The sequence below is a fragment of the Rhinolophus sinicus genome, chromosome 4 (assembly GCF_057876585.1).
Source record: "Rhinolophus sinicus isolate RSI-liver-muscle chromosome 4, RSI-T2T, whole genome shotgun sequence".
Taxonomy (NCBI): domain Eukaryota; kingdom Metazoa; phylum Chordata; class Mammalia; order Chiroptera; family Rhinolophidae; genus Rhinolophus; species Rhinolophus sinicus.
In genome coordinates this window covers 21,435,692-21,457,897 of record NC_142504.1, presented here as the reverse complement: position 1 = coordinate 21,457,897, position 22,206 = coordinate 21,435,692, and the positions used below count along the sequence as shown (strand labels likewise).

The following is a 22,206-nucleotide window of genomic DNA, read 5'->3' as shown; positions in this document are numbered from 1 at the left end:
GATGAAAGGTCAGGAGATTTTCACCCTTATATTGTTTGGGAAAATTATAAGCAGATGATATGCATGGTTCATTGATATGTTTAATACGCTTACCCCGTGAAGTGTAAAGAAACTGTCAAAAAGGAAATTATGAACAGTGTTCTAAATGTTTAGGAAGTTAACATTATATTTCAGAAGAGTAATGATCAAATACCATTTTCTATTTCATACGAGTTAGATAGCTGCATAAGTCCCCTTGAGACACACACACACACACACACACACACACACACACACACACACAGCTGGAAATAAAGAGCAAAAACCAATCAACAATGCCACTAATATTATCACTTCCAGAAGAAAGGCAAATAATGTGACATCTTCCATAGCTGACAGGATTTCTGCTAGACGCCTGTTGGTTATCTTATACTGAGTTTCTTCTTTCACTTTCATCTATTTCTCATTTGCAAGCTTGTTCCTGAAAAATAACAGCCTAGACAAATTAATAACCTTTGTTTCTGGAAAGAGCCTCTGCCCCGGGTCCCTTGCCCTTATTACATTTTAATAAACAAAGATAAGTAAGCTAAAAAAGAAAAATCTTAAAGGCATCTGTACTAGTCTCTCCTGTAATACAGTACCTAGAATTAGAATTAGTCATAAGCAGCCACCTTTGTGTTTTCTCTTCTCATGCTGTACCTGACTTTCTAATTCATGAGTAATTCCCAAACTGAAGGTCCCTCAGACCAAAGAGGTAGAGCCAGCAAGCGGAGCAAGACACCCAAATGTTGTACCAATTTAAGCTAAAGTACATAGGAGGCTACAAACTTACCCTAATATGTCTAACTTTTTAAATTCTACAGCCCATTTTAGGTTTAAAATCTCACCTCTTCTTTTTCCAAAAGTTGCACTCCTATTCCCCACCCCAAGCATTTGGACCATCTTTTGTACTCTTCTCTAAATTTGAAAGTAACTGAGAAATTAAAAAAAGAAAGAAGTCAATAGTCACTGAGAGGAAAAATACGGGTCTCAGAGTTGATTTGGGGTAACAGAATATTAAAGCCCTTAATTGTAAACCCTTAAACAAAAATAAGAGAATTATTTTGCTTTCAAAAACATTTATTTGCATAATTTTGTTTAATAAACAACTGATTGGTCTTTGATGGTAAAATAACTAGTAAAATACCAGGAATTGACAAATGAGTTAGATTGCTTACCATAATCAATACAGCTACAATTTGAAAATAACATGTGGGATTTTCAAATTGTAACTGTATTGATTATGGTAAGGGGAAGCAGGGCAGGAAATGTAAAATTTCTGTAGGACATCATAATTTTTTCAGTCATTGACTGTTGATGAAGGCCAATTTTGAATTATTTTAAAAAGCAGAAATTCATTGGTAGTATTATAGGATTCAATTTTATAAAACTTATGAGTAAATATTTTATGCATTCTCTAGACCGACAACTTTCAGCAACCATTAATGAAACACTTTTATAATGTAATAATCATATTGTATGCAATCATTATTTTGTAGCTCTTTCTCCTTTACTAAACTGAGAGCCTCGAAAGAAAAAAGCCTGTCTCTATCCATAGATCCTACCCAAAATGTAATTTGAATGTTTGTGCAATTGATTAATTTACTTATTTATACCTTATGTTGTTATGGAGAATATTCTCAAGTGAGACTTTCTATTAGGATCACTTTTGAAATTTATTAAACAGATGCTCAGGCCCAAATCTATGCACAGGCCTAGATATGTTTTAAAAGCTCTATAAATTGGTACACCTTTCCATAATATGATGAATATATAGAGAACCACTAAAAGTATTCCCGCCAATGTAAGGCACAAAGCAAGGATGCCTATTAGCTCTACTACTATTATATTTGGACCAGAGGTATTAGCCAATTCAATCATACACGAGAGAATAAGCAGAAGTATGAGAATTGACAAAGAAAGAGGAAAATGATATATAATAACATATGATATGATAGGTATGTCTAAACCACAGAAGAGAATCAATGCTAAGAGTAACACAAATAAGAAAAAACATTGAATAAGGTAGCAGATATTAAATGAACGTACAAAAATCAACAGGTTTCACAAATAGAAAAATGTTCACTTAAAACACATAATTGAAGAGAAAATATTTGTTAACAACAAAAGATAAATACTTAGAAACTATCTTAATGAAAAATGTGCTAAACTTAGATAAAGAAAACATTTAAATTCTCAAATTCAGAAAGTAGACCTGAAGAAATGAAGTGGCATCCCTTGTTTGTAAATAGGACAACTCAGTATCATAAAGATGTAAATTGTCTCCAAGTTAATATATAAATTTAATGTGATGCCCAATAAAAATACCCTGAAGTTGTTTTGTTTTTGTTTTTGGTTTTTTAATGAAGATAGGTTGATTCTAAAGTATATATGGAGAAATAAAAATGCCAGAATGCCAGAATAGCTAGGGGAACTCTGAAGAAAATCTAATGAGTGGGGACTAGCCCTGTGTGATAAAAAACATGCTAAAAAGCTTCTATAGTTTACAAAGTAGGGAGTAGATGTATGAATAGTGAGACTGATGCAACAGAATACTGAGTCCAGAAATAGATCCAACTACATGTAGAATTTAGTAAATGATAAAGGTGGCAGTTTGAGTCACTGGGGTGGGGGGTGGTGCGGTGATGGAAATTGTAATAAAATATTACATAGAATTTTTGAAAACGACAAAATTAGATGCACACCTCACCCATACAAAAGAGAAAATTATGAATGCATCAGATATCTAAGTGTAAAATATTATGTCATAAGTATTAGAGGAAAACATGGGTGAATTCATTTGGAACATGGGTGTATGGAAAGCGTTTCTATGACTCAAAAATCCAGAAACATTCATAGACAATATTTGACTTGCCAGCCTTTACTGCTGAAGGAATTTCTATTCAATAGAAGATTGAATGTAGCCTCAGCAGAGCAGGACAAATCAGTCACTAATATGAGTGACTAGTAATACTGGTCACGGGAGTCTGGGATGAATCCTGTAACTACAGGAGCAGTGTGCTGGAGTATCTAGTGTGCACCCTGGGCAAATGTGTGCCCATCAAGTGCAGCCTTCCTTCACCCCTCACAATGTTACTCATTTGTTTCCCTAACTTTTGGTGGTGAGCACACAATAGAGAACATAGATATCGAATTATATATATATAATGTTGTACACCTGAGATTTATATAATGTTACCAACCGATATCTCAGTGAAAAACAAAATAGGAAAAGTCACAGACAGAAAAAAAAAAATTCATTCTCAAGTCAGCACTTAGGGCACTTGCTCTTGGAGTGGTTGGGAACGGCCAAGTCCTGTGTTAGGTGGTGGTGAAGAAGTTTTTGAGGCTGTTATCTGGGATCAGTGGTAAATAACAGGTGAGCAGAATGTGAACTATGTACAGAGAAAACTCCAAATGTTCTTGCTACAGCAACTTTATCATTTATCATGTGGTGGAAATCTGTAACTATTTGTTATTTCATAATGCTTTTCTATTTTGCAACAAACCCTTTCAACAACAGCAAACTTTAAAAAGCGTGTATCTAAAAAAAACACACAAAATAACTGAATGAATATTGAGAACAAAAAAGAAAGAAAAATGCTCCCAAGGGAGATTGGTAAAGAATGAGGGAAGCAAAATAAGGAATGAAAAAAAGTCAAGCAAGAGTATAAGCTCAGGCAAAAGTCCCACAGAAGGTAGGCTTTCGCATGACCCCACGGGAGAATCCTGGAGGCTGAGTGATGCCTCCGAGCTGTCCTCAGCTGAGGAAAGGAAGTTGAGCTCATATTCCTGCACAAGACAGTCATTCATCAACAGCCACTCGAGGGTATATTCATACGGATGCCAAGCATTTCTGACTCTGTGCAGAAGGGTTCCAGTAGTTCAAAGGTAAGTTCCTGAAGAAGAGCCATGGGTAACGGCCACAGAATGCACACAGACTTGGGGTTTAAGGGGATAAGCCAGAGAAAGACATTGTCTATCTTAGGTGCTATATGAGTAGTTCTGGCCAATGACTTTTGGGTGGAAATTACTACTACAGGCAAATTTAATTTCCAGTGAGTGATCCTCCAACATTCTCTTTTCCTGTCTGAGCAACCTAGCAGTCTACCCACTTTGGACAATCCAGCCTCACAATATGGTGGAGCCTTGTCAGCTTGTATCCTTGGGTTATTAGGGCAGACACACCTTCTGACCTGTGTTGGACGTTTCTACTAAATGAGAAATAAACTTAGGCTGTGTTTGTTGAGCAAATACCACGTGCTAGATATTGTGCTAGAGAATACACAAACAAAAGGAGAATTGTTTTTTGTTTTGTTTTGTTTTATTCTCAGAGAACTCGTTGCCACAATAGAGTATAGTTGGTGCCATAATAGAGATAGGCTGTGAGATCCAGAGTGCTATGAGACTCTAAATCAGATAGCAAGGCAGGAAAGCCTTCTTAGAGGAGGTCGTGTAGGAGTTAAGTTATAAAGCATGAGTAGAAATTAGCTAGAAAAATATGGACGCTAATGAAGGAAGGTCACCTCAGGTAGTGAGAACACAAGATGCAAAGCTCAGATTCATTAGCAGAGGATCCATGGATGACTCACTGAATATAATAATATACAAATTAGTATTTTGATATTTTGTTTGTTGTAGCTTGGCCTATCAGACTGAACCACAGACTCGTTAACTGACAGGAAGTCAATTCAAATTATGAGCTAGTTCATGACCTAAGGCAAATTATTATTTTACCTCACTGTGTCCTGTTTACCTATCTGAAAGATGAATGTACTGACCTGCTTCTTAAGGATCTTGTTTAATTAATATTTGAAGTTGCTTTGAAAATATCAAGCCCTTCTCAGACGCGAAGAATGAGCATAACTTCCTTGGGAGCTGTGTTGACAAAAGCAATGTGATTTTTCAATCTTTAGGCTGGAATAGATGTAAAGAAGAAAATAATTGTTGGCTCTCTTTCACTAATACTGAAGGACTCTCTATTGCTATGTCTTTAATGATCTCAGGTTAAAGAAAATGGTAAGATGTCCATTCCATGACAAGGTGAAACACTTCACAGCAGATGGGGAATTTTTCAAAGGGACCATCACTGGAAGAGACTCCCAGGGAACAAGTACTCAAATGGCCTATTTTTAAATTTAAATTCAAATGATGATGATGATGATGATGATGATGATGATAGCTACCATCCAATGAGCAAAGACAGTGTTCTAGAACTGTTCAAAGTGCTTTTCCACGTATTACCTTTTTAAAATTCTCTGGACAACCCTATGCCATAGGTTTATTCCTATCCCTGTCTTACAGATAAGGAAATGCAGTCACAGAGCTTACTGATATGGCAGTGTCACTCAGTGTAACCTTGGTGGCTCCTGGGTCCCGCAGTATTCCTGAATATGCATGAGGTACAGTACCCTGTTTCTCTGCATCTTTTTATGACACCCACAATTTCTCTGTAGGTCTCATGGGCAGAATAATGCCGTTAAGGTACCGGCATACTTGGGGAAAAGCTTTTGTATGTGACTGGGTTAATAAAATTAGTTACTTTAGAAGGCAAACTGTATGGAAAATTTAATCTCAACTCATATTTTTCCCATCTATTTTCTAATTCAACTTGCATCAAGATCATGGAGGATTTCTGATTTTTTTTCTTCCAGAACAATTGTGGGTGTGCATTTTTTGGTGTACACCTGCTCCTGAAACTTCTGCCCACATTTGTTGCCACTTCCTGAATTCAAACAGGACCAGAAACTCTGCCATAGGCCTATTTTACTGACCAGACCAGTTCCCAGATTTCTTCTTTGCCCAGGTTAGACTATGACATTACGCAATAATACACACCGATATAATCCCCTAGAAAAATACAGAGGGCACCAAAAAAATGTGTGCATATTTTAAGAAAGGAAGAAAATGTATTAAAAATGTAATAATACATACTGGTAACAAAAGATGACTATAAGTCATGTGTATACATTTTTTTTGGCACTCCCCGGTATTTTTTGTTTTTTGAACACATTGTAAATGCACCCTCTTACCGCATACTTTCAGTGTTCTCTAAAATGCATTAATGTATGGAAATGTTCTGATCTATATTTTTAAAGCAATATTGATATTGCTTTAAATTTCCCCTTATAGGATATATTCTGAGAGCCCCATTCAGATAAAAAAAAAAGGAAACTAATATTGATCAAAGTCAACTAAATTACAATTGGTGGTGTGTCAGTAGTATAATCTATTACATAAATCTGAAAAGATACAGTTTTGAAAGCAGAGTTATATCCACTTCTCAAATGGGTGTGTCCTATTATTTTTATTTACATAGAATATTAGTCAGTAGAAATAATTGGGAAGAAAAGTTAAGTGCTGCGGCGTGGAAACAGCACAGCCTAGTGACTAAGTCCATGGACTCTGGAGCCTAACATTTTAGGGTTCAAATTCCAGCTTGACTACTTACTGCCTGTGTTCCTTTGGGAAAATTACATAAACATTCTGTGCATAAATTTCCTTATCTACAAAATGGGAACAATAATAATATCTACTTCATGGAGCTTTTTAAAATTAATAAATACTGCAAAGCACATAGAATAATGCCTTTCACACAGGGAGTGTTCAGTTGATGTTGTAAGATATTTCATAAATGACAAGACACTACTATGACAGTTAGATATGGGGGGTAGAAACCAGGAGGGCAATGAGGATTGAAATCCTCTAAAGCAGATTCAAATGGCTTAGTGGAAGGGAAAGAAAGAAAAGAGAAGGTGCATAGGAACTTGTAGGCAAGTTGACCCAAAGGAATAAGGTGCAAATGTCAAGGAATGAGAAGTAAAAGAATGCAATTCAACAATACAGAAATTGCTAAGGGGCGGGGAGGAAACCTACCTTGCCTCCTCTCTAGCTGATTGTAGAAGCCATGAAGGCAAGAGTTTCCTAGGGGAAACTGTAAGAGATGCAAAGACATCTGCTGAAAGCTCAGAAGAGATGGAGGGAAGCTATGAGAAATGGACAGGATTAAACACAGATTTGCCCTCCGGGGACTGGGACATGGAGGTCACATAGAAAATAATGGAAATGAGAGAGAAAGGAGTGTGGCAAAATAATTTTATGGATAAAAATGAAGATAATAAATGTCTGCTGGGAGAGTGGGTGGGGAATATAAGAATGAGGAAGTAGTGGAGTTAGGAGAAAGAAGTAGAACATTCTATGAGGCAGAAAAAAGTCAACAATCTGTTTTCCATGCATCAAGGAACTTAAAGATAAATAAGGTACGCAGCCAGGGTTGAAAAATAAGGGTAGTCACGTGATAAATATAAAACCATAGAACTGTGCTGGCAAAGAGTTATATACTTTACTTCTAAACCCACATCTCATGGACACTCTGCTTTTCACCCAGAAAACCCATATTTACAGTATGACACACACATACACACACACACAGAGTTACAGCTTGATCCATGCCCAACACGAATGGTTAAGATGTACAGATCCTTTTTACATTTGTGGTCAGGTACAAATTTTGGATGAGAATGTGCTGTTCACAATTTATTAAGCCAGCTAGGTCCTTTTATGGCTACTGTGTTAATTTCGGACAAGGATCTGAGTGTACAGCAACCTAGTTAAGGAAGTGAAAATATCAGCTTTCGAGATCTTAGAACAAATAGCTGTCATATTTAAATCTTAATAGTTCACTCAGATTTTGGCAGTGATTTTGGCAAGCAGTAGAAGCCTTTCACTCCCAGTGTGACTGTAAGTGAAGCAAGAAATCAAATAAATTATGAATGGAAGAGTTGGGCTGGAAATATTTTTGTTCTAGGAATTTATAACATAAGACATTCTAAATAATTTGATTTTTTGTTTCTGGAGCACTAACATATAATTATATTAAACATATTCCAAAAGGCTCAATTTTTTTAAACTATAGCCAATTAATATCAACATATTTTACTTCTAGTAGTCTTGTATTTTCCTCATAAAAATATCACCCCCATCCCCTTTTTTCGCACAATGCTCAAATAAAGAGACACAAACTTTCAGAAGTAAGGGACTTCTGTGTACATATAATATTGAGACATTAAAAGATCTCAGATTGATAGTCATTTTTACATTGTATTTTTAACTGAATTAAAATCTCAACTCTAGGTGGCAGTTTACTCCATCACTTACTTAGGTTCATTTAATAAGCAGTAGATTCATTCACAGTTTTTCCATGAATGCATAATGTTGTGTAAAAATTAGTCCTTGGCTCTCAATAGCTGTTAAAAATAGATTTGTTTTTAGGAATAAAATCATAGCTTAAGAGGCAGGTTTTCCATGCATCTTGTCATTCTTGGTTTCATTAAGTTGATGGGATAAAGCAAAAAAAGAATAAAGATGAACGTTTTAACCAGTTGTTTTTTAGGAATATAATTGTCAAATAATGCAACATTTCTATGTCAAGGTTGTGTTTCTATCATGCAGAATAGAATTTAGTATAAATAATTTTTTGATAAATAATTTTCAGGAATATCAGGGATGTTCAAGACTGGATTTTCTGAGATTGTTTAATTGTATTGATTTACTAAAGGAAAAATATCCTACAAAAAATGAAAATGACTTATATCTGTGTTTCTTGGCATCTCATTGATGGAAATAGCCAAAGCTAAAGTTTAATTGGGTTGTCAATGACCAAAATGCTCAGGCTGCCCAATTAAAAACTATACTTCCTCCAGCTCAATCATCCCCCACAAAGAAAACCCCACATCTATATAAGGTGTTTTATTTTATATTTGTAAGGGCCCAACAATGGGATAGGCAGAATAACTCCAGTCACTTCCCACCCAAATAACTTGCTACACTTCATAGTTCTGTCATTTTTTTTAGTCCTAGCAAGAGAAAAATGGATAAGGATTTAAACTTTGCCCTAAAATTAGATTTTCTTTAAAAAGCGGGATGATAACAGTGCCTACTTCTGTGTGTTGTTGTGAACATGGCATAAGATAATGTTGATACACAGTAATTGGCAACGGGCATTCTGTGCATATTAGTTATTCTTATTGTTCCTATTTTTAATTAATAAAGAGTATTAACTAGAATTGCAAAGAGCAGCAAATATTGACTGAGTGGACATAATATGTAAGGCACTAACATCAACACCTAAAATGAACACAAAGGTGAATCCTCTATCAGGTTGGCTCTCAGGAAGGTGAAAAGCTAACCACACAAAGTAAGGATCGAACAAGAGGTACTGGTAGGCATTAGGTTTAGATGTAAGAAGGAAACTCAAAACAGCAATGGCTTAAAGAAGAGATTTATCTTCCATGTTAAGAACACTCAGGGTGGTCAGTACCAAATGTGACCCAGGGAGGCAGGGTTACTCTCTTGTGCCTGGCTTTTTTTCCAAGGCTCCTTCATGGTCACATGTGGCTTTTGGGGTTGCAGTCTTCATGACCAGTCAGCAAGAAAGGGGACAGGAAAGAACAATGGCATACCCTCTGCCTTAGTTTCCTAGGGCTGCTTTAACAAATTGCCACAAAATTGGTGGTTTTAGAAAACAATTGTATTCCCTCATAGTTTTGGAGGCCAGAATCTAAAATCAAGGTTTGGACAAGGCCCTGCTCCCTTCAAAGATACTGGAGAAGCCTTCCTTGCTTCCTCTAGCTTCCGGTGGCTCCAAGGATTCCTTTGCTTAGAGCTGCACAACTCCAGTCTCTGTCTTCTGATTGCCATCTGCCCAGTGTGTCTTTGGGTCTCAAACGTCCCTTTGTCTCTCTCTTATAAGGACACTTGTCGCTGGATTAGGGCCCACCATAAATTCAGAATGACCTTGTCTCAGGAGCCTTCATTTAATTACAGCTGTAAAGACCCTTGCTCTAAATAAGATCAAACGTACAGTTTCCAACGTGGACATACCTTTTGTTGAATGATAATTTAAGCCACTATACTCTCTCATTTTACTAATACTTTCTAAAAGTTGTGCTCATCACTTCCACTTTTATCCCATTGAATAGAGCTTATTTAGTGTCCATACCTTGCTACCCGGGCATCTGAGAAATATAGTCTTTATTTGGAGTGACCATGTATTCAGTTAAAAACCAGGAGTTCCATTAATAATCATAGGAAAAGTGATATTGTTTTACCAAATCAAGTGAAAGTGACAACCTTTTACTAAAGTATTGCTTAGAAATGTTACAGATTATAACATAGTTGCTCATTTGGGCCAATGTTATTTTAATAAGTTAGACTTGTACGCATTATAAGAATTTTTAAAAGGAGTAACTTCTTATGAAGCAGGAACTGTAAAAGCCTTGCTGGGAATTTGCTACACAACAAATTGCATAATTGCCACATTTTTCTAAAGTGTTTGTGAGGTTTAGTGATGCTAGTGTCTTACAAGAGTATCTTTTGTTTTTCTTGCAGTGGCTTCTCTGTGCCTCAACTATAGTTCCTAATGAACTCTGAGAATCACAAACTTATCTTTTAATCGAGAAAGGGATCAGTTTACATTTGAGAAGAAAAATCTGGTAAGCTCACAGACCTATAATTTGGGAGTCAATAAAGATTCTTTTTGAAAAGAGGCAATTGACTATATACCTGGTTAAATCAGGTGGAATCACTGCTATAAAGTTGAGAAAAGTAGATATTCGTAAAAAAACCTTAGGGTTTTAAATGAATTATATTACATGAAGAGACATTTCTGGGACTCAGTCAGAAAGCAGTTTTATAGTCAAAGTTCTGGGCAGTGGATCTTGGTTTGTAAACCTGAGAAGAATAAAGCTCCCAAGATACAAGGAAGACTTAAGCATCCATAAATCTATTGACTGAATACACTGATCTTGCACTTAGACTTTTCACTTAGCGTTAAAATTTTCAGTCAAATTTGGGCCTTCTCGTGATGATTATTTGTGTGTGTGTGTGTGTGTGTGTGTGTGTGTGTGTGTTTGTGTGATAGAGACAGAGACACACACACACACAGAGAAAGAGAGAGAGAGAGAGAGAGAGAGAGAGAGAGAGAGCTAGTAACACACTTAGAATAGAATATTAATTGAAAATTATTTCTTCATATGACCTCTTTTGCTTGACTAGAGTTTCTTTTTACCACTCTACTGAGGTTCTATTTTTATACCCAAAAGCAGGATGCTTCACCTTAAAGAGGAATCTACCATTTGCTACACGCTACACATAAAAAAACTGGTTTTAAATGATCAACAATCTAATATGAGGAAGTGATAGAAGAAACAGAAACCTTTCTCAAGGTACATGAAACTGAATTTATTTTTAAAAAAACATTGGCTATCAAAAAGTCACTAATTAGACTCCTAGGCCCATTTTACTCTCTCGATTCTCTAAACTGACCATCAAGACAGACTCTGGTATATGAACGAAAAATGAACACTTTCCTTCCCATCCAATGAATCCAACTCAATGATGTTAGCCATCAAAGTTGCAAAACCGTTAAGCTATAAAGCTACCACCCTCTGAGTGCATTATATGCTTAGTTTTGTCCAGATTTATTCCATGTGCTACCACTTAGAAAGTCCAGCTGCTGTTTGTAGTTGAGTTTTGTGAAGAATTTTCCATTTAGCAGTGTTCTACATGGGCAATTCTTAATTTTAAAAAGCCTATTTAACTTTCAGTATCACTAAACTTTAGACTGTAGTATTATGGAAACTGCAAAAAAGGAAGTCTAATTTTCTTTCCCTTGTTTCCTTGGAAACAGAAAAAAATTTGAAATAAAAAGCTTCCTGATACCCTTTTAGTATAAAGATATTTTTCCTTTTTTTTCACTATCTCCTCCTCCTTCACACAGGTTCACAATTTCTTCTTCCTGCCCTAAGGGCACTTTGTAAGACCTCTCTGAGGCCCATCCTATGCTCCAGGACATTCACTGGTTCCAATTATCTTATCTCTGTCTTGGACTCTACCAGAGTCCAAACTCAAATTTCCTCCCCCACAGCCTTCTTGTGGGTACTATGAGGAAAGCATCTCATTGAATTAGTTTGAGTTCTTATGTCAGTGAGTAATAGTTTCTTTAGCCTTAATTCCTACTATAAAATGAAGGACTTAAACTGGATAACTCTCAAATGCTCCCTTTAGCCTTGATGTTGTTTTATTTTATGGCGAGATAAGGATCGTATAAAGGAAAGGTGTTTTTGGCCACAGGCTGTTTGACTCCCATAGCTGGTCTCCCTCAGACTCAGCTCAGTTACAGTCCTTGGACCAATTTGGACTTCTTTTAAAAAAGATTTTTTATTAAAAATATAGCTAACATACAACATTATATTAGTTTCAGGGGTACACCATAGTTATTCAACATTTACATACCTAAAGAAGTGATCACCAGGATTAGAATAGCAACCGTCAGACAAGGTACCATGCAATTACAATATTATTGACCACATTCCCCGTGCTGTTCATTACACCCCATGACTTATTTGTATAATACCTGCAAATTTGAACACCTCTTATTCTCCTTTCCTTCCCCCCGCCTTTTTTAAATTTATCAATTACATAACATTTGATATTATTTTATATTAATTTCAGGTGTACAACATAGTGGTTAGACTTTTATATGTTTAAGAAGTGATCCCCCTGACTAGTCTAGTACCCACCTGGCACAATACACAGTTTTTACCATATTATTGACTATATTCCGTATACTCTATTTTATATACCCATGACTATTTTGCAGCTACTAAGTTGTACTTTTTAATCCCTTCACCTTTTTCACCCTGCCTCCAACTCCCTCCCACCTATCACCCCAACAAATCTACTACCCATCTGACACCATACAAAATTATTACAATATTATTGACTATCTACCTTATGCTATACTCTACAGCCCCATAACTATTTTGTAATAACCAGTTTGTACTTAATCCTTTCCCCTTCTTTCACCTCCACTTCCAACACGCCTTCCATCTGGCAACCATCAAAATGTGTTCTGTAACTATGAGTTTATTTCTGTTTTGTTTGTTAATTTTGTTCTTAGGTTCCACATATAAGCGAAATCACATTGCATTTGTCTTTCTGTCTGTCATACTTCACTCAGTACAACACTCTCCAGATCCATCCATGCCACCACAGATGGCAAGAATCCATTCCCTTCCTTGGCCAAGCAATATTCCACTGTATGTATGTACCACCTCTTCTTTATCCTTTCTTCCATCGACAGACACCCAGGCTGCCTCCACATCTTGGCCATCGTAAACAATGCTGCACTGAACATATGGATGCACACATCCCCTCGAAGTAGCTTGGGTTTCTTCGGATAAATGCCCTGAAGTGGGATTACTGGGTCTTTCATTGTCTCTTCTTATAGCTTTAGTTTTAAAGTCTATTTTGTCTGGTACAAGTATTGCTACCCCAGCTTTTTGTAGTTTTTTTTCATTTTCATGAAACATCTTTTTCCATCCCTTTACTTTCTGTCTTTGTGTGTGTCTTTCAATCTGAAGTGAGTCTCTTATAGGTAGCATATGTAAGAGTTTTGTTTTCTTATCCATTCAGACCTCCTATGTCTTTGGATTGGAGTGTTTAATCCATTTACATTGAAAGTAATTGTTGATAGATATGCAGCTACTGCCATTTCATTATTTATAATTTTGATTTTTTTTTTCTTTTTCTATCTTAAAGGAGTCCCTCTAACATTCCATGTTATACTGGTTTAGTGGTGATGAACTCCTTTAGCTTTTTCTTGTCTGGGAAGCTCTTTATCTGTCCTTCAATTCTAAATGATAGCCTTGCTGGGTAGAGTAGTCTTGGTTCTAGGTCCTTGCTTTTCATCACGTTGAATTTCTTGCCGGTGCCTTCTAGCCTGCAACGTTTCTGTTGAGAAATCAGCTGACAGACTTATGGAACCTCTCTTATAAGTTACTAGTTGCCTTTCTCTTGCTGCTTTTAGGATTCTCTCCTTGTCTTTAACCTTTGCCACTTTAATTATAATATGTCTAGGTTCATCCTGTTTGAGACTCTCTGAGCTTGTTAGACTTGTATGTCTATTTCCTTCTCCAGGTTAGGAAAATTTTTAGTCATTGTTTCTTCAACTAGGTTCTCAATCTCTTGCTTTCTTCTTCTTCTAGTGCCCCTATGATGCAAATGTTGTTACTCTTGATGTTGTCCCAGAGGTCTCCTAAACTATCCTCATTTTTTTGTATTCATTTTTCTTTTTGCTGTTTTGTTTGGGTGTTTTCTACTACGTTGTCTTCCAAATCACTGACTTGATCCTCTGCTTCATCTAGTCTGCTGGTGATTCATTCTAGTGCATTCTTCATTTCAGTTATTGTGTTCTTCACTTCTGACTGGTTCTTTTTTTATGGTTTCTATGTCTATTTTTATGCTTGCAGTCTCTTTGTTGAAGTTCTCACTAAATTGCTTGAGCATCCTTAAAACCATTATTTTGAAACTCTGTCTATGATAGGTTGCTTGTCTCTATTTTGTTTAGTTCTTTCTCTGGATTTTTTTCCTCCTGTTCTTTCATTTGGGATATATTTGTTTCTTTCCTCATTTTGGCTGCCTCTCTGCATTTTTTTTCTATGTATTAGGTAGATCTGTTATGTTTCCCAGTCTTGGCTGGATGGCCTTATATAGTAGGTATCCTGTGGGGCCCAGTGGCACAGTCTCCCTGGTCACCTGAGTCAGGTGCTCCAGGAGTGTCCCTTTTATGGGTTGTGTGTGTTCTCTTATTATAGATGAGGCTTGATTGCTATTGGCACATCAGTGTGTGGGATTGACCCTCAGGCTGACTGGCTGTGGAGTTTGGCCATATCCACAGCTTATGGGTTGCTGTGTCGGAGGCTTACCCCATGGAGCAAATTCACCCAAGTGGGCTCTGGTGCTTGTTGAGATTGTCTTTTGTGTGTGTCACTTATGGGGCTAATTGGAGAGTGCTCTGCTGTGGTCTGAAGCCAACCTCCAAGTATATTGGTTCTGGGGCCTCTTGGGAGGGGCTCAGGTGCAGGCCCAGGTCAGTCACTGCCTGTGACTGGCTAGGGGCTACCTGGTAGAAGCTACAAAGTGATTCACAGTTTTTTGCTGCCTGTGGTAACCTTAGAGGCACGTGGGAGAGGCCACACAGCAAACCGAGGACAGCTGCCACCAGTCCCAGGCCTGGGGTAACTCCACAAAAAGCCAGGACACCCAGAGACCTGTTGTCACCTGCCAGCTCCCTTAAGGTTCAGACACTGATAAAGTCTCGTGGAGTACATGAGTTAAGTGAGGCAGTGTCTCAGGGAATCTCTAGAGTGGGAAGAGTTGTGGTCACCAGGTTAACATAGGCTCTGGTTGGATGCCAGTCCTGAGCCTGGAGCTACTCAGTAGAAGTCTCAGAGCACACCAAGGCCAGTCGCCACCCACCTGGGGTCCATGGACTCTGATAGTTTTCCAAGAAAGAGTGCAATGCAGCAGGGGCTGGCTGCTCGTAGAGAAAGTGCCTGCAGTGATGAGAGTGTTGGGTGAGTCAATGTCTCAGCTGAGTCAACAAGGAAGAGCAGCGGAGCTCACCAAGCCAATTAGATTCAGATTTGGCCTGTGAGGGCAGGCTCAACATAGGAAAGATGGCAGCCACCTGCCGGCAGCAGAGAAAGAGGACCCCTCACCAGGAAAATACCAACTGTCCTCCAGTCCTCCCCCTACAGCCACAGTCTGCCTCCCGTAAGTCTCCGAGACCCCTCACCCCACCCCCCAAGTCACTGTCCCTCTGCTGGAGCCCAAAGTGAGTGCTTGTGAGTGAGTCTGTGTGTGAGTCATTTAAGAGGACATCTGGGTTTCCCACAGCCTTTTGTCCCACCCAAATGATTGGAATCCCAGTGGTTTTTCACAGCCAGATTTTGTGGGAGCTCCTCTTCCCCGTACCGGTACTCAGGGCTGGGGAACCTGGCATGGGGGGCTAGGATCTCTTGCTCCTTCAGGGGAAATCCTCTGTGGCTGAGGTATCCCTCCTGATTCTCAACTGCCATAGGGAGGTTTGGGGCTTGTTCTGTGTCTCCACCCCTCCTACTAGTCTTGACATGGCGTCTTTTTTATATTTTTTGTTATAGGACTAGACTTCAGCTAGACTTCCCATGCTTCTCTAGGTTGATTGTTCTATAATTTAGTTTTAATTTTAACGTGTTCATGGAAGGGCACAGGTACGGTGTTTATCTACTCTGCCATCTCGGATCTCTCCCCAATTTGGACTCTAGACTAAAAACATGTAAGAAGATTTAGACCAGCTCTGTCCAACAGAAATATGTGAGTCACACGTGTAATTTTGAGTTCTATTAGTCACATTTTAAAAAGTAAAAAAAATAAATAAAAGTTAATTATATTTACCCCAATATATCCAAAATATTAATATTTCAACATGTAATCAATATCAAAATTATTAATGAATATTTTACATTATTATTTTCATAATAAGTCTCTGAAATTCAGTGTGTATTTTACATGTACAGCACATCTTAATACAAACTAATGACATTTCATGTGCTTTATAGCCACATGTGGGTAGGCACTACCGTACTGGAGACAATGTAGTTCTAGACCATGAATCTACACTTGGCTGTGCATTAGAATCATCTGGGAACCTTTTGAGAGCCCTGATGTCCAAGTCAAACCCCAGACACATTAAATTAGACTTAACTGGGGTAGAACCTGGCTTTAGTATTTATTTATCGTTTAAGATACCCAGGTGATTACAATGAGCAGTTAAAGTTGAGAACACTCTAGACTAGCATTTCTCAACTTTGGCTTAGAATACTTGGATAGTTTTTATTTTAAATAGCAATGCCCTGTCCCCACTCCATAGATTTCTGATTTTAATTGGTTTGGATTGCGAACTAGGCAAAGATATTTGATCAAATTTTTCCCTAATGATAATAATGTACATGCCAGCTTGAGAAACATTGGCTGATACTTTAGCATTCGGTACTCTATCAGCAACTTTCCTGGTCAGCTGGTAACAAGCTTCTATCTTGTTTCCAAGACCCAATTCCAAAACTACATCCAGAGCCTTATACTTGGAACCCAGTTTTTGTTTCCCTACTGAGGTCCCTACTTAATATCCACATAGTATTCCATTTCTATGTCTTGTTAGTTTCCCTCTCAGGCACTAGAATTCTCTTCCAACATCCCATCCAATGGGTGGGTCACCTGCTGACAGACATTTCCTCTAATAGTTGTCTGCCTGCTGGTATTCCCAGATATTACCCTTCCCTGAATTCTATATCATTGTTTGGTTGTACAACAGACACTTCCCTTTGATTGCAATAGATTTCCTCATTACCAGGGGTTTGCCTTTACCACCACCTACTACCTGTCTCTATCCACTCCAGGTGCCACAGTCTTCCTCAGCATTCAACTGGGTTTATCACCTCAGCACGTGCCTTACCCCAGTATATCCAGGTTATATATTCCCCCACTCCCTTCTGATGCAGCCAGAAGATATCATCAAACCCATGAGAAGGAATGTCGTTATGACTGGCACACATTTTGTTGTCAGTCCTCTCTCCCTGAAAGCCCACACTAGAATAAATTCTCTTCCACTATTGACCTTTATAGTTTCTTTTAGTTCTATTTGCATACCACTACACTTAAAATCCCATGCTTCTCAAGTCTGCTCTTTTCTCTTATGAGCCACATCTCAGGTACTGCTATCACCATCTACACATTTACCTAAGCTAGGAAAATTTGGATTGCCCTTGGCTCCCTCATTCCCTCCCTCCATCATGTTCATTTTGATTCTACCAACTTTCTTCACGTTGCCATATTTCTCCACTGCACTTGTCTTTCTAAAACACATTGAAGCATCACATGCTTGCTTAAAACTTTCTGGTTCTCAACTGCCTACAAAAGTACGTACAAATTCCTAAGCATGGCACATAACAATAAAATTAATAATGTGTGATACTATCATGAAGACTCTGTTAAGAACCTCAGTTTTTCAGTCTGTCCTCAATCTTTGCGTTTAAACCTCATCTCATTACACTTCTGCCTTGGACCTTCTGTCTAGTCACCCTGAACATGCACTGTGTGTTGGTATACTATTTCCATGTTCGCTGTTGCTTCGGCCTTGAGTACCCTTCCTCCATTCTTTGCCTGGGAAACATATCTTTATCTTCAGAGTTTAATGGAGTAACCATCCTTCCTCTAGGGATTTTTATCACTTGGCATTGAATTACATTACTAGCATTTACGGAATTATTAATTATTTTTGTCTGTCTACCCAGCTAGGTTGTGAGCAAAAATTTCTCATTCATCTCTGTGTTCCCATGCTGGCACATGTTAGATGTTCAATAAGTGATAGATCGTTGTTACAGAAAAGGATCATAGGTTCATTTATATGGAACTGTATGACTTCTTTTGTTTCCACCTGCTTGAGAAGTTAACTGTTGGCATGCATCCTGAGACCAATTGATAGGAAAATTTATGAAGATTTAAGTCCAAGATTTCTTTTTTCCCTCATTTTCTTCTTTTCACAAGATCTTTACTTAATCATTCAGTGCTGTTCATTGCCTCAGAGGAAGATATGATAGAATATGGGATAAAGAGCTAATACTTATTCTGAAATTTTATGGCAAAGACCAGTGATACTCATAGGTCAAAGCACTTTGATTTTCAAAAGTTAAACAATTTGAAGGAGAAAAATATTTTAGGTTTCAAAAGATGAGAGTTTGGAAAACTGAGGAGAGTTTATACCAGAGTCTTTCAAACTTTTTTTGACAATAATTCACAGAAATAAATGTTTTACATTTTGATCTAACGTACAACACACAGACACACAAAAGTTTTACAAAGTAATACCTACAACATTACATGATAGAGTAGTATTTTTCTCTTCTGTTTGATTTGATTTAATTTTAACAAAAATAAATTGATTTTTAACCTATTAATGTCACAATTTATGGTTTGAAAATCTATGGTTTATGCTATAAAACGTAAAGCAGGAAGAATTTATTACTGAATATCAGGGTATCTTTCTCACCACTATGAAAAGAGATAATATTTCAGGTAACTCTCAAGAAGGTGAGAGGGCCAGGACTTAGATTTAGATCCTGCCTTAGCTAGAAAATGCAAATAGATTGAGTAGGAATTCAGTGAAAATGGTGGAGAAGACCACAGGCGCCTTAGAGAAGCTCTGCAGGAGACTTGGTGCTACAGGACTTTGAGGACCATGGCTGGAGGAGGTGTCTGGGCAGCAGAACCTAAAGGCACACTCTCCAGGCCCACACACTCCAGCATGGGAGAGGAAAACAGCTGAGTGTCCTTGCGTTCTTGAGAGGTATATAGAATTGCTGAGAGGCCTGGGGGCTGAACAAAGGCCTAAAATTCAGATGAGAAAACCTCTAAATGCACAGGATCTTGTGACCAGACACCATAACAGGTATCACAGATATCAGTAGCACTTGCCAACTCGTAATACCACAAGGTGAAGTAAGGGTCGCTAAACACAGCAAGTGTCAAGTTATGATGCGCGAAAACCAGGGAGGACAAGAGACAGCTAACCAGAGCACATTTTTTAAACCGGATATTCCCTATCCTCACCCTCAACACACAAATCCACCAGGGTGGTACATAAGTTCCCAGGGAACCTAGTTCACTTCGGGGAGAGAAGGGAAGACTGAAGAGGAGGCAGAAGAGGAGAAGGGAAACTATTTTTTCCCCCACTACTGCTTGAAAGACTTTAAAATTTAAAGAAGAATGTAAGATACTGAAATGATAAAAGTATAAGATTTTCACCATCATTTCTGCATATTTGAGTAATGACAACAAGATTTAAACCTACTAAACACAACTGCCAAAGTGACACATTAATGGCTAGTGTCTTTCATTAGCCATTTCTGTCATTAGGAGAGGTTTTCTCATTAACACACACAACAGTGAGCATTTTGGGGCATTCTTCCAGTCTACCTCAACCAAGGTTAGTCAGAGGGAGGAGACATTGTACCAGCCACTGATGGTGATCTCCAGGAAGCTGGAGAGGAAGCCAGACTGAGGAAGGGGAGAGCAGAAAGGCTCAGCGGTAGGATGCTATTAATCAAGAATAAGGCTGGGCTATAGAGAGGGATTAGAAATGAAGGGTTTGACCAACACCTTGGGGGCAGAGCGATGACTGTGGCAGAATCCAAAGAGAGGAGACTCACAGAACCCCTTACAGGATAGGAATTGCACAATGGGGAGAGACCAGGATCCAATAATGGTTGGCCAAAGAAAAAGATCCTGAGTGATCCTGAGAAAGCCACTTGAATGCCAGTAGAACAGGAGATGGGAAGTATACAGGAGCTAGTTTGGTCAGGAGCAGCTATGAAATTGACCTCACGATGTGGGTTTTGTGGACCACATTTTGGACTTTCAACCAGCTGTACCCGCTTTCTAAAGCACACCGCTTACAGAGAGGGTTCTCAGGGAACTCCTATGAGGCGCTACTCCCCCTTCTCACTAACCACCTTCTTTCCTCAAGTCTTAGATGATTTCTTCTAACTTTCTCTCTACCTTCCTTCAACTCAAGGATACCTGCATTCTCTTAACAACTTCATTTTTATCCAACTTCTGCTAGCTACACTTGCTTCTCTACAGACAATGTACCTCACAGTGGAAACTGGAAGACAATTCTTCTCTCACTAGCACCCTTAAAGGTTTTTTGGTCAACCCTGCCTGCAAATTCTCAACTCTGTGCCAATTATATGGTGTGTGTGCGTGTGTGTTTCCTGTTATCCAGGCTGCAAAGCATAACTCTAAAACATTGCCTAACTGTAGAGAATGAGGCCACTCCAAATATAGACTCTCAATTTCAGTTGATTATTTAATACCATGTGAATATCCTTTTAAAAAATGTCATGTGTCAATATACATTTTCTTCAAAGCTCTAGTAATCTGTCAACCCTTTTACTTGTATTAATATAAATAAGAGCTAGCATTTATTGAACACTCCTTGTGATAGGTGTTTCACAAGGATTATCTCGTTTAATTCTCACAAGCACCCCATGACTGGTACTATTCTTGATCTCATCTTACAGGTGAAGAAATTTAAGACTAGAGACACCAAGCCATTTGCTCCCAGTCACAATTAGTAGATGAGCCAGAGTTCAAATGAATTCCTCTTTGACTCCAGAACAACACATTTTGGCCACTAGGTGGCTCTGCATACTTCCCAACAGGCTATTCAAAACTTCTCCGTTCTCTCTTAAAGACCCGGAGGTTTCCTGCTCTCCAGTTCTTTTCAGCAATTACGGTACAGTTTACATCACTGCAGGAGGAGACACTGGCCTACTGAAGCAACTGTAACTCCTTCCCCGGCCTCTTTTATTTACCACCATCTTTTCCCTGCTATTGATGTGACAATTATCAAGTCCAGAAGATCCTCCCTTCTTCTTATAGGTCTTATTTTTATCATTTATCCCTTCTTCTGTATTTTAATCTCTCCCTACTAGCTCTTTCCTTCCAGGGTATAAATATGGTCAACTCTTTCTCCTCTTCAGAAAAAAATCATTCACCTGGTCATTCCTTCCAGGTACTTCCACTTTTCACTTTCATAGTGAAGCTTCATGAAAGAATAGTCTACAAAAGACCTCTGTTCTCCACCCTTGAGATTGGGAGACCCATGAAGACAGAGATCACATCTATCTTGTTTACTGCTCGGCCCATTCACCCTCCATGCTTAGCACAATGAAGGCGCTCATAGGCATTTGCTAAAGCTTTATTCAATTAATGAATGAATGCATTTATGCATTGAAGAAACAAATGGAGATTTCCATCTCCAACAAGTTTTTTAAAATTCTGGTAGGAGACGAAACCCTCTTCATTGGAAATTAAACTCATTATTTCCCCTCTTTGTGCCAGCTTCTCCTTTTGTAACAGCTTCCTCTCCCTTATCTCATGGATGCAACAAGTTACCAGATAAAACTATGACATCAAGCAAGTATAGCTTACGTAGTATATAATAAAAACATTTATATTTGTCACCCACTCTCCTTTGAAACATGTTTTCTGGGATTAGTGTTCACTCTATAGGTAAAATCTAGGGCAAGATCTATGATTTTCTGGTCACTTTTAATGACCAGGTGTATCACAGCCCTGAAGACCCAGTCTCCCAGGGGTTAATCAAGTACATTCATTCAACAAAAGTGGCTTTCTCCTTAAGGAGAATTTTCAGACCAATTTCATATACTCGAGTGTGTGTGTGATAAACATAATATAAATTATATATATCCCCCCCCCCATGTTTATATTCCTTGTTCCTCATTC

The 22,206-nt window shown here is 38.2% G+C and overlaps 1 long non-coding RNA gene across 2 annotated transcripts in view; it reads left to right on the top strand.

Annotated features, from left to right (window-relative positions):
* The window catches only part of LOC148758336 (uncharacterized), a 58,065-nt gene that overhangs the window by 14,291 nt on the left and 21,568 nt on the right, over positions 1-22,206 (top strand). The window contains exons 2-4 of one of the 2 annotated variants that reach the window (XR_016021061.1): positions 5,323-5,420; positions 10,408-10,511; positions 11,121-11,420. This is a non-coding gene — a long non-coding RNA (uncharacterized LOC148758336). Of the gene's footprint in view, positions 1-5,322; positions 5,421-10,407; positions 10,512-11,120; positions 11,421-22,206 lie in introns of those variants that run through there. The other variant, XR_016021060.1, reaches the window with a different exon arrangement.